The sequence below is a fragment of the Chiloscyllium punctatum genome, chromosome 5 (genome assembly GCF_047496795.1).
Source record: "Chiloscyllium punctatum isolate Juve2018m chromosome 5, sChiPun1.3, whole genome shotgun sequence".
In the NCBI taxonomy this organism is placed as follows: domain Eukaryota; kingdom Metazoa; phylum Chordata; class Chondrichthyes; order Orectolobiformes; family Hemiscylliidae; genus Chiloscyllium; species Chiloscyllium punctatum.
In genome coordinates, this window is record NC_092743.1 from 55,040,447 (window position 1) to 55,053,146 (window position 12,700).

Below are 12,700 nucleotides of genomic sequence, written 5' to 3' on the forward strand. Positions count from 1 at the left end.
GGTCAGGTGAATTGGCCATGCTAAATTGCCCGTAGTGTTAGGTAAGGGGTAAATGTAGGGGTAAGGGTGGGTTGCGCTTCGGCGGGGTGGTGTGGACTTGTTGGGCCGAAGGGCCTGTTTCCACACTGTAAGTAATCTAATATCAATGCTAACAGCTGTGCCACCAATTCCTACATAATTTAAATGAAAAAAATGAATTTATGAGAAATTAAGAAGGGCAATTGTACATTGTGAACACATCCATCATTGCCTAGGTCTATATTTATAGATCAAGACAGACCCATTTGCTCATCACTGTCTGTTTCTTTCCCTATGCAAGAAAGATTGCCATCAGAACTATTCTGAAGAAACCTACAGACAACTTGAGAGAATCACCATCTCTACTGTCACTTCCTTAAGAACCTAGGATATAGACTGTTAGACCCTAGGGACTCGTCTCCCTTTAATCCCCATAGCTTGCTTAGTACTTTTTCCTAGTAATGGTGATTGTTTTAAGTTCCTCCTTTTCAGTTATATCTGCATTACCTGTTACTTTTGGGACGATTTCAGTGTCCACCATGAAGGCTGTGGCAAAATATTGAATTAGTATGCCATCACTGCAAGCCTAATTGACAATCCTAAATTGTTTGACAGCATAACTCTTCAACCACACCCAATCAGCCCATGCTTGCAAAACTCGTAATACAGTGATGAACATCAGATGTAAGCCTGCAATTGGACATTTCCTGGATTCTTCTGAGCGTGTGAAGGATTACACTAATAATCAAGTTCGGACTGTCAGCTAGACTCTCAGTATGGTGCACTTAGGTGTACTGAAAGCTACACATATTATTTGTGGCAACCTTACCTTTCTTGCTTCAGTAATTTGGCCAATAACTTCACTACTTAGATAACTTTCAGCGACAGTGGTTTATTTAAACAAATGTTTTACTTTATTCAAAGCATCAAACTGTCTGGGCTGTTTTTTAAAATACGATATCCAAAAAGTAAAAGGGGGTTATTAAAGTACTTATTGAAATTCACAGTTCATGGACAATTCTGAGGCTATCCCTGGTGTGCTAGTGCCAAAGGTAATGGCCATCTCCAACGAGAGATAATCTAGCAACCTCTTTTATGTTCAAAGGCATTATTGTTACTGAATCTCCCAAAGTGAACATACTAGTCTTACCATTGACCAGAATCTTAACTGGACCAGCCAAACTATGCTTCAAGAACAGGTTAGAGGCTCTGAATTCTGTATTAAGTAATGCACCTCCCTACTCCTAAACCCTATCCCCAATCCACAACTCAAATGCTAGGACTCTCCATTTGCCTAGCTGACTTCAGCTCTAGCAACAGCAAGAAGTTCAACACTATTCTGGTCAAAGCAGCCTGTGTGATCATGATCCTATCCACTCCTTTAAATATTTAGTCCCTCCACCACTGATGCACTGTGGCAACAGTAAATACCTCATACAAGTTTGCTGCAGCAATTTGCCAAGAATTGTTCAAAAACAACCAACCTGTGATCTCTACTGTCCAGAAGAAAAAGGACAGCAGAGGCATGGGAACACCACTAGCTGCAAGTTCTCCTCCAGACCAAAGGCCATCCTGAGTTAGAACTATATCAGCATCCTTCATAGTCCCTGAGTCAATATCCTGTAACTCCCTGCCTAACAGTTCTGGGTATACCTATTTCAAAATGGACAGCAAAGGTTCAAGATGGTGGCTCACTGCAGGCCATTAGGGATGGCTACTAATACAAGCATTGTGAATGACTGTCACACCTGAATGAATGAAAGAAAGAACTGTAATCAAAAACCCAGTTTTAGTTACACTAAATCAAGACCCTATATTTTTCTCTCAGGTGGACTTCAAAGATCCTTTTGTCAACAAGTTATTCCAGTGTTCTCCTGGCCGGTACTTAGCCCTAAATCTGCATGACAAAAATATATTATCTGGTCATTATTATATTGCTGTTTTTGCTTTACTCAAATTAGCTGCTTCTTTTTCTCACATGACAATATTTCAAAAAAACTATATAACTGGTTGTAAAGCACTTTGAGACACACTATGTTTGACAGCCACTATATTAATGCAAGTGATAAGTTATTTTTATTAGTTGCTGTCCATGATGTTATTTTAGTGCAAGCTCATTGTACTTAGAGAAAATGAAATTATTGGCTAAAGTCAGAACTTTTTGTTTATTTCTGAACATGGCCTTGAACTTGAGGTGTCAGGATTCACTTAGAATCATAGAATCATAGAATCCTTACAGTACGGGAACAGGCCCTTCGACCCTCTGAAGAGTAGTCCACCCAGGCCCATTCCTCTCCCTTATTATCGTCTATTTACCTCTAATTATTGTGCCTAACCTATGCATCTTGAGACATGCTGTCGTGGTTAATATTTTTGAGAATCCTACAAAACAGGAAAAAATTGCTAGTCATTTCTGAGGATACAGTTTTGTGGAGTAGGATTGGTGTGTTGAATGTCATCTTTCACAATGAGAAAAGATGACCATGCTTCATACAAAAATAATTTGTTTGTTTCAACTATGATAACCCTTCTGGATGATTGTTTTAATTGCCAGATAGCAAAACAAAATACGGTTTATTGGGAAGATTGTTCCACATTGACCACAATAATTTTATTTGATGAGTATGTCAAATGCTTTATTTTATTCTCTTTAGAAACTATTCCTATTTAGAAGATATCACAATATGTCAGCTTTTGCAATTGTGCTGATGTATATGGGGGTTTAATCTCTCTCATTTATTCTCCAAACAAACATCATTGTACCATTTGGAAAGAGTAGTTTCATTTTTTCTGTCCTTTCCACATTGCGCGCAGGCCAGATGAGTTTGATGAAGCATTAACCCTCATGTGACTGTGTGAATGTCAATTACAGGGGGTTTAATTATTTTGGATTAGTCATGGAATCTTCTGAAATGTTTTTTAAATCATTCTACATCACTCTTAAACTGATCGATTGTATTCAATACTAAAAGTTAATCGAGGGTCATCAGTTTAAACCAGAATTACTCAAGTGGAATTATTTTGATTACATTTGTGCTGAATCTTTACAAAATCACCACAGATTTTGAATAGTCAAAGTCTTGGTATTAATATGGTGACAAGAGGCACATGGAGCAGCTCGGATGTGTGGTAACATCTGGCAAAGCTGAATATGTCACTCTTAAACATTTAAACAATTCTGCATGGACACTGGTGCAGCAACTGGCCCGAATGGTTAAAATTCCACAGGAGACCAGTCAGGTGAGACTGGAGCATTGGTGGCACAGGGATAGGCAGGGGTGAAGTGAGGGGTGGTCAGCCTCAGATTATGATTGGAATGATAGTGGAGAAAAACTCAGGGTTGCTATTGGGAAGGAATACCTGCTCGTGGAGGTTGGAACTGGAAGGTTTGAAGGCTTCTGTAGTGATTGTCATGAGGTCAGCCAGCTGGATCTCATAGAATATGAGTTCCCTGATTGGGGCTATTAATCTGGTCCAATCAGGGAGCCCTGACTGACAGATATAAGCAGGAGAGTCAGACATCCTGTTCACTGAGAGCTGGCTCTGAGGGAGCTGGATCAATGTCAAGGATTCTCCACGTGAAAAAAAAAGGTGACTGGGTGACTGGATACCATCCTCTGTGGAGTTATTTCAGCTTTTTGTGAGGTCTGAAGGAAGTATTCTGATTCTTCTTGTTGAACAAGGAACTTAATAGCAGGGAAAGGTATACCTGGACCTTTCCTGGACAATGATATTTCTCTTGAAATTAAAACTATGTCATGGTTCCAATGTTATTACTGGGCCATGTCTTTTGCATACTAAGTATCTTCTCGTGAAATTGTAGCAGGTATTCTGTTCAGAGTTTAAATTGTCACCATAAATGGGTTTCAGTTACTCAGATCTGATATTTTAAGGCAGGCATCTGCCTGTTAGGAGGATGTTATAATTGAGGGCTTTGCTTTCACTGGTTTAAAGATCAGAAACAAGGAAATATAGTTAAAAATCACACAACACCAGGTTATAGTCCAACAGGTTTAATTGGAAGCACACTAGCTTTCGGAGCGACGCTCTTTCATCAGGTGATAGTGGAGGGCTCGATCGTAACACAGAATTTATAGCAAAAATTTACAGTGTGATGTAACTGAAATTATACATTCAAAAATTTCAATTACATCACACTGTAAATTCTGTGTTACGATCGAGCCCTCCACTATCACCTGATGAAAGAGCGTCGCTCCGAAAGCTAGTGTGCTTCCAATTAAACCTGTTGGACTATAACCTGGTGTTGTGTGATTTTTAACTTTGTACACCCCAGTCCAACACCGGCATCTCCAAATCAAGGAAATATAGGATTGATTTGTATGGCATGGTACTGGACTGTTCACATGGAATGAACCCAGCATTGAAATATATGGACTTGATATGAGTCCTCACTTACATAAGACAAACAAACTGCACATACTGTGAGTCATTTCTAAGTAGTTCAATGCCAAAATGGTCAGCTTCATATTAAAATTCTTGCCTTAAAGACAGCTTGACTACATTGCCAACTTTTATAAAGGGACTACAAACTGGCTGTAAGAATGGCACAGTGGCTCAGTAGGTTGGCACAGTGGCTCAGTAGTTAGCACTACTGTCTCACAGTGCTAGGGGTCCAGGTTTGATTCCACCCTTGGGTGACTGTCTGTGTAGACTTTGAACTTTCTTCCTGTTTCCTCTCACAGTACAGGTTAGGTGGATTAGCCATGTTAAATTGCCCATAGTGTCCAGGGATGTGCAGGTTAGGTGGATTAGCCATGCTAAATTGCCCATCGTGTCCAGGGATGTACAGGTTATGTGGATTAGCCATGCTGAATTACCCATCTGGTCCAGGGATGTACAGGTTAGGTGGATTACCATGTTAAATTACCAATAGTGTCCAGGGATGTACAGGTTATGTGGATTAACCATGCTAAATTGTCCACAGTGTCCAGGGATGTGCAGGCTTGGTGGATTAGCCTTGCTACAGTGCCCAAGGATGTGTAAGTTATTTGGATTTGCCATGGTTAATGTGGGATTACAGGAATAAGGTGGGGGAAAGGGTTGGGTCTCGTTGGGATGCTCTTCAAAGGGTCAGTGTAGATTTGATGGGCTCAATGGCCTACTTCCTCACTGTAGGAATTCAATGGCCTCAATGGCCTCCATTCCTACATGCAAAATGCGTCATGCCTGTGTAGGTCTGGATCCTTTGTTGTGTTTCGTCATATGGCTGAGGGACATTTTGCACAGGTAATTGCGAGATAATGGAATGGACTAGGTAAACTGAGTAAGGTTAGTTAATTTCTGGTTTCTTAAAGTTTAGAAATTGATTTGAAAAACATAAGGCAGACTGAGTATTCTTTGGCTTATATTGTTCCTAATACAGCACCAATTTATACTCACATGATGCCCTTAATGTAGAAAATAACCTAATGTATGTCCATTAGATAATGCAGTGATAGGGCAGTTGTTTGGTGAAGAGACCAAATACAGGCCATGAAAATTTAGGAAATGTTTGACAGCAGGGAGAGAAGTAACAAAGCTACTGAATTGTAGGAGTACATTTAAGAACAAAATGGTTAAAGTCTCTGTCACTGAAGGTGGAGTAGAGAATGTGAGAAATGTTAAAGGATGTCAGAGTTAGAAGAGTGGAGACATTGGACAAGATAGTATAAACATAAAGGAGCACAATGGTAAAATCATGGGCAGTTAGAATGAAAGATTTTTAATGCAATGTAGTGTGAAGAAGGAACCACCACAAACTTGGAAAGGCAAGAGTTATCACCCTTCCTTCATTTTTGCTGGGCCAAAATCCTGGAACTCTCTCCTGAAAGATATTGTAAGTCTATTACAGCAAATGGATTGGAATGATTCAACAAGTCAACCACCACTCCTTTCTTAAAAACAACTAGAGGTTGGCAATAAATGTTGGCCCAGCCAACAATGATCACATCCATGTAAAAATGAACAAAGGGATAGCAAGATGTTACATGAAATAGCTCAAGGCAGTGGAGTTTAGAATGAATTGTCATTAATTAAGGCAGAGATCAATGGCTAGATGAGGATACTGTTGATGAAGTTGAGTCTGACAGTGATAAAGTCATGAATGAAGGTTTCATTAGTAGTGGGCTGAGATGAGACAATTGAACAAAGCTAAACAATCTTGATGATCAATAAGACATGTGGTTTGAACCTCAACTCGGGATCAAATGAAAATATGCTAAAAGATATTTGCTAACAAGGATTTTACTCTGACTGTACATTTTGCTCGGTTTGAACCAGTTCCAGATTACATTGTATGTGCTGTAGGGACAATGATTTTGTATCATCTAGAAGAACATCAATGTTCATTTCTGTGAGCTAAATCTGTGCCATTCATTCATTAGTGCATATTAGTTCAGGAGAACAGTAACCCTATTGTTTGACATGAAAGACATTGAAGTCTGTGAAACCTGTATTGTATTCTCTGATCTGCATAAATCACATTTATTGCTGGCATCTTATTAGTCTGTTTTTATTTAACCTTTTAATTGCTGGCAGATGAAGTGAAATGACAATGTTCCTGGTAGAATGTATTAACAGAGTTTCAGATCTGCATTAAAAAAATCCCTGAAATGCCGGGTGTAAATTTATCATGATCATTCCATTTCTTAACTTGGAGTGAGACCCATTCCCTACCACTCCTGTGCTCACTGATCTATATTCGTTCCTGATCATACAATGTTTTGATTTTAAAATTCCCATCCTAATTTTCAAATTCCCCATGCCTTTCCCCTCCTTACTGATATAATCTCTTCCAACCCCATAGTCCTCTGAAATATCTGCACTTTTAAAATCGCGGCTTCTTTTGCATTTGCAAAAGTTGGCGGCCATACCTTCAGATCTCAAGCTTGAGAATTCCTCCCTGCTCTGTCTCTGTACCTCACTTGTCTCTTTTAAGACACATCTTAAAGTCTACTTGTTTGAACAAGCTTCTAGTCATCTGACCTAATATCTCCTCATGTGGCTTGCGATTATACTCTGTTTTATAATGCTTCTTTCAGTATCTTGGGAGGGTTTCATTATGTCAGATTTGCCATATAAATATAAGTTGTATTTTTGTTGCCTACTCCCTGCTTGATCTGGGTCATTACTTTTGGGAATACTGAAGAACAGTCACTAGACTTGAAACATTAACTATGTTTCTCTCTCCACAGATGCTGCCACACCTGCTGAGTTTCTCCAGCAATTTCTGTTTTTGTTTTTGTCAGACCTTCAGCATCTGCATTTCTTTATTTATTTCATTAAGTTTGGGATTTTCCAATCAATGTAACATGTGCAAACATCCAATTTACATAAACATGAGTAAGAAGGATCTGCCAAGAGTGATGTTGAAAATCAGCTGAAGGCAATAATAAAGCATGGTTAGTTTATATTGTGCAGCACAATATATAAGAATGGACAGAATTGAATTCTTGTGGTAAAAATAAACAGCTGATAGTACTGGCTTGAGTGTGCGTTGCTGGGGCATTATATTTACCTCCATTCAAATGAATAAATCTCTTTAGATAAATTCTGGATAGTGAGTTTGCATTATTTACTGGCATTCCAAAAGCATCTCGCTCTACAAAAGAGCCAGTACAGACTTGCTGGGCAAATGGCCTCCTTCTATGTGATTCCATTCTACACATTTTCTTATCACGAGCAATAAAGCTGCATGCTAGGTATCAGCAGGCAGCAAAGTGTTGTTTAATATATGCGATGTAAAATCATAAGGGGCATGGATAGGGTAAATAGACAAAGTCTTTTCCCTGGGCTGGTGGAGTCCAGAACGAGAGGGCATAGGTTTAGGGTGAGAGGGGAAAGATATAAAAGGAACCTAAGGGGCAACTTTTTCACACAGAGGGTAGTGCGTGTATGGAAATGAGCTGCCAGAGGAAGTGGAGAAGGCTGGTACAATTACAACATTTAAAAGGCATCTGGATAGGTATATGATCAGGAAGGGTTTAGAGGGATATGGGCCAAGTACTGGCAAATGGGTCTAGATTAATTTAGGATATCTGATTGGCATGGACGAGTTGGACCAAAGGGTCTGTTTCCATGCTGTACATCTCTAATGCTCTATGAATCTACTAGGTACTATCATGGGAACCTGGTCAGGTGGGCAAGGGTATAGGAGGCATAGAGATCAGAAGGCAAAGTGCTTGTGTTTCTTTTAACATCCTTTATTGCAGCTTCCACTTCAATTTTGATTTGAAACATTCACAATGCAGACAGCCATTTTATTTAAATGCAACTCAGGGTCTTAAGATGCATAGTGTACAACTTCCAGCCTATGCATTCATTACTGAGATTGAGGCTGCTGAGTACCTGAGGCACATTGTATGCCTAAAGATCCAAATGGCTGCTGAAGACATGAAACAGGAACATAAGAATACAAATAAGCCATTCAGCCTGTAAAGCCTACCTCAGCACTGAACAACCCAATGCCTTTTACCCACCCTATCCCCATAACATTGCATGAATCATTTAAGGAACCTGGCTGGCACCCATGTTGTTATTAAACCACCCATAAACTATTGATAATCAGAAATGTTGTTGGTTTTTGCAGTCAATACTTCAAAGGTGTTGTTCCTGATTAAAGATTATTTGTATTGAGTGAAATTACAGCAGCATACAGCCATTCACTAGCTTTCTTGAAACCGCTGAACAAAATTATTCTAGCTCTAACTTGCAATGTTCTCCCAGTGACCATCCACCCCAGTCCAACACTGGCACCTCCACATCATGACACGTTAAGGAGCAAGAGTATGACAGACTGATCCATCTCAGCAACTCTGATGTTAGACTTCAGCTGACACACTTCACGCCATTTGACATCAAGAAACAGTTGAGTGCACTAGATACTGCAAAAGCTATGAGCCTCAATAGCATACCACTGTGAGTACTGAAAGTTTGTACTTCACCTTACCAAGCTCTCTCAGTACAACAATCACACTGGCATGTACTTGCAAAATGGAAAATTGCCCAAAGTAGGTCCAGTTCATTAGAAACAAGGCAAATCATTTTAGCCAATTATCAGTCAATTGGTTGACTTTCAATCGTCAGCAAAATGATGGATGGACTTTATCCTAGATTTTTTAAAAATGTGGATAATGAGGTAGTTGATGCATTGATTTAAATTTTCCAAAATTCCCATTATTCAAAAAATATTCCATTAGATTGGAAATTAGCAGCTGTAATTTTTATTCAAAAAGGAAGGGACAGAAAGCAGGAAACTACAGACCAGTTAGTTTAACACCTATCAAAGAGATGTTAGAGACTATTCTTAAAGATGTTAAAGCAGGGCACTTAGAAGAATTCAAGGTATTCAGACATGAATCTGCTGTTCATGGTTTTGTGAAAGTAAAACATGCTTAACCAACGTTTTGGAGTTATTGGAAGCAGTAGCATGTGCTGTGGAGAAAGAGGAACCAGTGGATGTACTGTACTTAGATTTCCAGGAGGATTTAGTAACGTACCACATCAAAGGTTATGGCAGGAAATAAGAGCTTATGGTGTAAGAGGTAACATATTGGCATGAATAAAAGATTGTTGGATAATAGGAAACAGAGTTGGCATAAATGGGTTATTTTGTGGTTGGCCATATATAATGAGTGGTACAGGGATTGGTGTTTGGTCCTCAACCTTTTACAATTTATACCAATGACTTGGATGAAAGGGCTGAAAGGTTACTGAATTTGCTGATGACACAAACATAGGTAGGAATGTTAGTTCTGAAAATGACATAAAGCAGAGGTGAAGAAATATAGCTATATCCACTATCATACAGAATTACAGTGAAGATGTGAAATTATTCATTTTGGAAAGGAAAATAAAACATATTATCTAAATAGCAAGAGATTGCAGAGTTCTGATTTATTGAGAGATCTTACTGTTCTAGTACGTGAGTTGTAAAATGTTAGTATGGGGGTACAGCAAGTAATTAGAAAAGCCAGTAGAATGATAGCTTTCGTTCTGAGAGGAATTGAATACAAAAGTAGGGAGGCTATATGCGTCAGTGATTCAGGACATGATTTACATCTCATCTGACATACTAAATATCATATTGGTCATCCTATTTAAAGAAAAATGTCAATACATTTGAAATAGTTCAGAAAAGGCTTATTACCCTGAAATGGGTGAGTTGGAGAATCAGGAAAGGTTGGACTGCCTGAGTTTGGATCTGCTGGAGTTTAGAACTGTAACAGAAGAGTTGATTGCAATGTGCAAGATTCTGAGGATTCTTGACAGGATGCATTTGAAAAGGATCATCTCTCTTCTGTCCTCTTATGACATATTCTAGAACTGGATAAAATTAAAGATTGAGCCATCTCAGTCAAAAATTAGGAGAAATCTTTTCTCATAGTGGATCATAAGTCTTAGAACTCTTCCTTGAAGGTGGTGAAAGCAGAGTCTTTGAATCTCTTAAAGGCTGACACAAGATAGATTCTTGACCAACAAGAGGGTGAAGGGTTATTGTGATTGGAGGGAATGTGGAACAAACAGATCAGTCGAAATCTTATTAAATGGAGTAGCAAGTTTGAGAGGCTGAATCCACTCCTGTTACAAATTGGTATGTTTCTATATTTGTAGATATTTGCCAATAACCAGCCTGCTGATACTATCCTGTCACAACCACCCGTCTCCAGATCTTGATACAGTTTTGGTCCAAATAAGGGCAAATGGGGTGAGATTAAAGGGACTGCCCTTAAAGCAATACCTGACTGAGTATTACATCAAGGAGCCCTAGAAACATTGAAGTCAGTCGAGTCTTATCTAGGACAAATGAAGACAGTTGTAGTTGTAGGAGGTCAATCATCTCAGCCCCAGCACATCCCTATAGGAGTTCCTCAGGGTGGTGTCCTAAGCTCAAACATCTTGAACTGTTTCAGCAAAAACTCACCTTTGATCATAAAATCAGAAGTCTGAATGTTCACCAATATCTGCAGTGTTCAGGTTCAGAAACAAGTACAAATTGACCTGACTTAAAGTGACAAACTTAGAACAGAAAAAAAAAACTATGCAAACATTGAAAATGATACCTATGTCTACTGATCTGTCCTTCATGGAATTGATTGGTGCATGTATGATGCAACAATTCAATCCTAAAAAGACAATTAGTGCAGTTAAAAGGAGCTCAAACAAAACAAGCAGGCTTGTTGTAATATAGCTGAAGCTACCTGCATGGGTCAGTTCTCATTATTGGGCACTTAATTTTTCCATTACTACAGGTTTTTCCAAAGGAAAATTCATCCAAAGTGCATTGCATTATAAGGAAACAACTGAGGACAAAAGTCAGAAGTGTATTTTCAAGATATAGGCTAGAATCTTCTAGGGCCTGAATGACATGGTCTGTGATGGGAACTCTGGAAGAAACACTCAAGAAATCCAGTAAAGCCTTTCTCAACCTCAGCAACAACAACTCATATCTTCCAATGGAGTTCTTGGCATCGAGACAAGTCTCTCACCAGAGTGTGATGAGTTGTCTGTTAATGGGGATTATTGCTTATTCCCACCCTCATTATAACTGAACCTTTCCTCATTAATCTGCAGGTTCCTATTCTTCCACCCATTGCACAGTATTCAGATGCCAAGAAATCCTGACAAGAAAGTCAGAGTGCATACCAGGCCACTCCAGCCTAGCAGCTGCTCCTCCGAACCTCCATCTCGGATACTGTACTGCTTCATTATGCCATGGCAGTGATATTCCTTCAGCATGTCCCAGCTGGATATCCGGCAAACTGACGACATGTGCTTCAAGTAAACGGCCTCATTTCAAAGTTGGAGGTGAGTCGTGTTTAGTCACATGAAGGGAGACACCCTTCTGTCAGACAGCCCTGTCAGAGTAAGTCAGAGGCCGTCTCCAATACCTTTCTGAAGGCTTCGACAGAGTCAGTGTCAGGCAGCTAACCAGCTGTCCTTGCTCCTACTGTCCTATTGTGGCCTGTTCCCCTGCAATGAAAGAAAGTGAGGGTTTGAATATAATCCAAGTGTGTGACACAGATGTTTGTGCTGATGCAAGTGGGAGAAAGGGGCCAAGGTGTCTCAAGTGAGAGAGCAGTCAGCACACAGGCCCTGCATACTGTGGAGGAACAGGGTTTTTTGAGAGTCAGTGAAGGAAGGTGACAACAGTAGAGCATGAGCCTTACTGGAAGGTGGACAGAGATAGCAGAGAGAAGATGGCGGCACTCACCCTGGCAGAGCAGCAGAGGTCACTGACATTCTTCTCACAGTCCTAGGCTGAGACGGCAGTGACCTGGTGGAAATCTCAGACCAGGCTGACAGGATCTGGGGTTGTAACTTCCTGGGGAAGGTGGATAGCAACCATCTACACCTCCTCATCCAGCAGGTCATCCGGGTCCCTGTTCACAAAATGGTGCATCAATTTCCTCATTTTTGCCCTGTCACAAGTCATGTGGGGTGGGCCTGGACTACTAGAGCTTGTCCAGGTTTTGTAATGACCTTTTAAATTTGGTGCCAGCACCAAAGGATGATGGGTCTATTCTGGGTGAGCCTTCAAGGTATGATGATGGTTGGAATCAGGTGAGAATCAAATCAGAGCGCTGTTGTATGGGTGAAATAGGTAGTTCTTAAACTGTGTTTGATACGACAGTACAAACAAGATTACTCTGCCTTGTGGAAAAACACCCTCCATGAAACTTGA

General features: G+C 39.9%; 2 protein-coding genes across 2 annotated transcripts in view; both read left to right on the forward strand.

Moving 5' to 3' along the window:
• Positions 1–12,700, forward strand: part of snx16 (sorting nexin 16) — a 386,689-nt gene that overhangs the window by 363,006 nt on the left and 10,983 nt on the right. The window contains exon 8 of the transcript XR_011960650.1: positions 11,590–11,823. The gene's annotated coding sequence lies outside the window, so the exon portion shown is untranslated. The remainder of the gene's footprint in view (positions 1–11,589; positions 11,824–12,700) is intronic.
• Positions 1–12,700, forward strand: part of akap7 (A kinase (PRKA) anchor protein 7) — a gene marked incomplete at its 5' end in the record, with an annotated part of 130,366 nt that overhangs the window by 4,547 nt on the left and 113,119 nt on the right. The window lies entirely within an intron of this gene.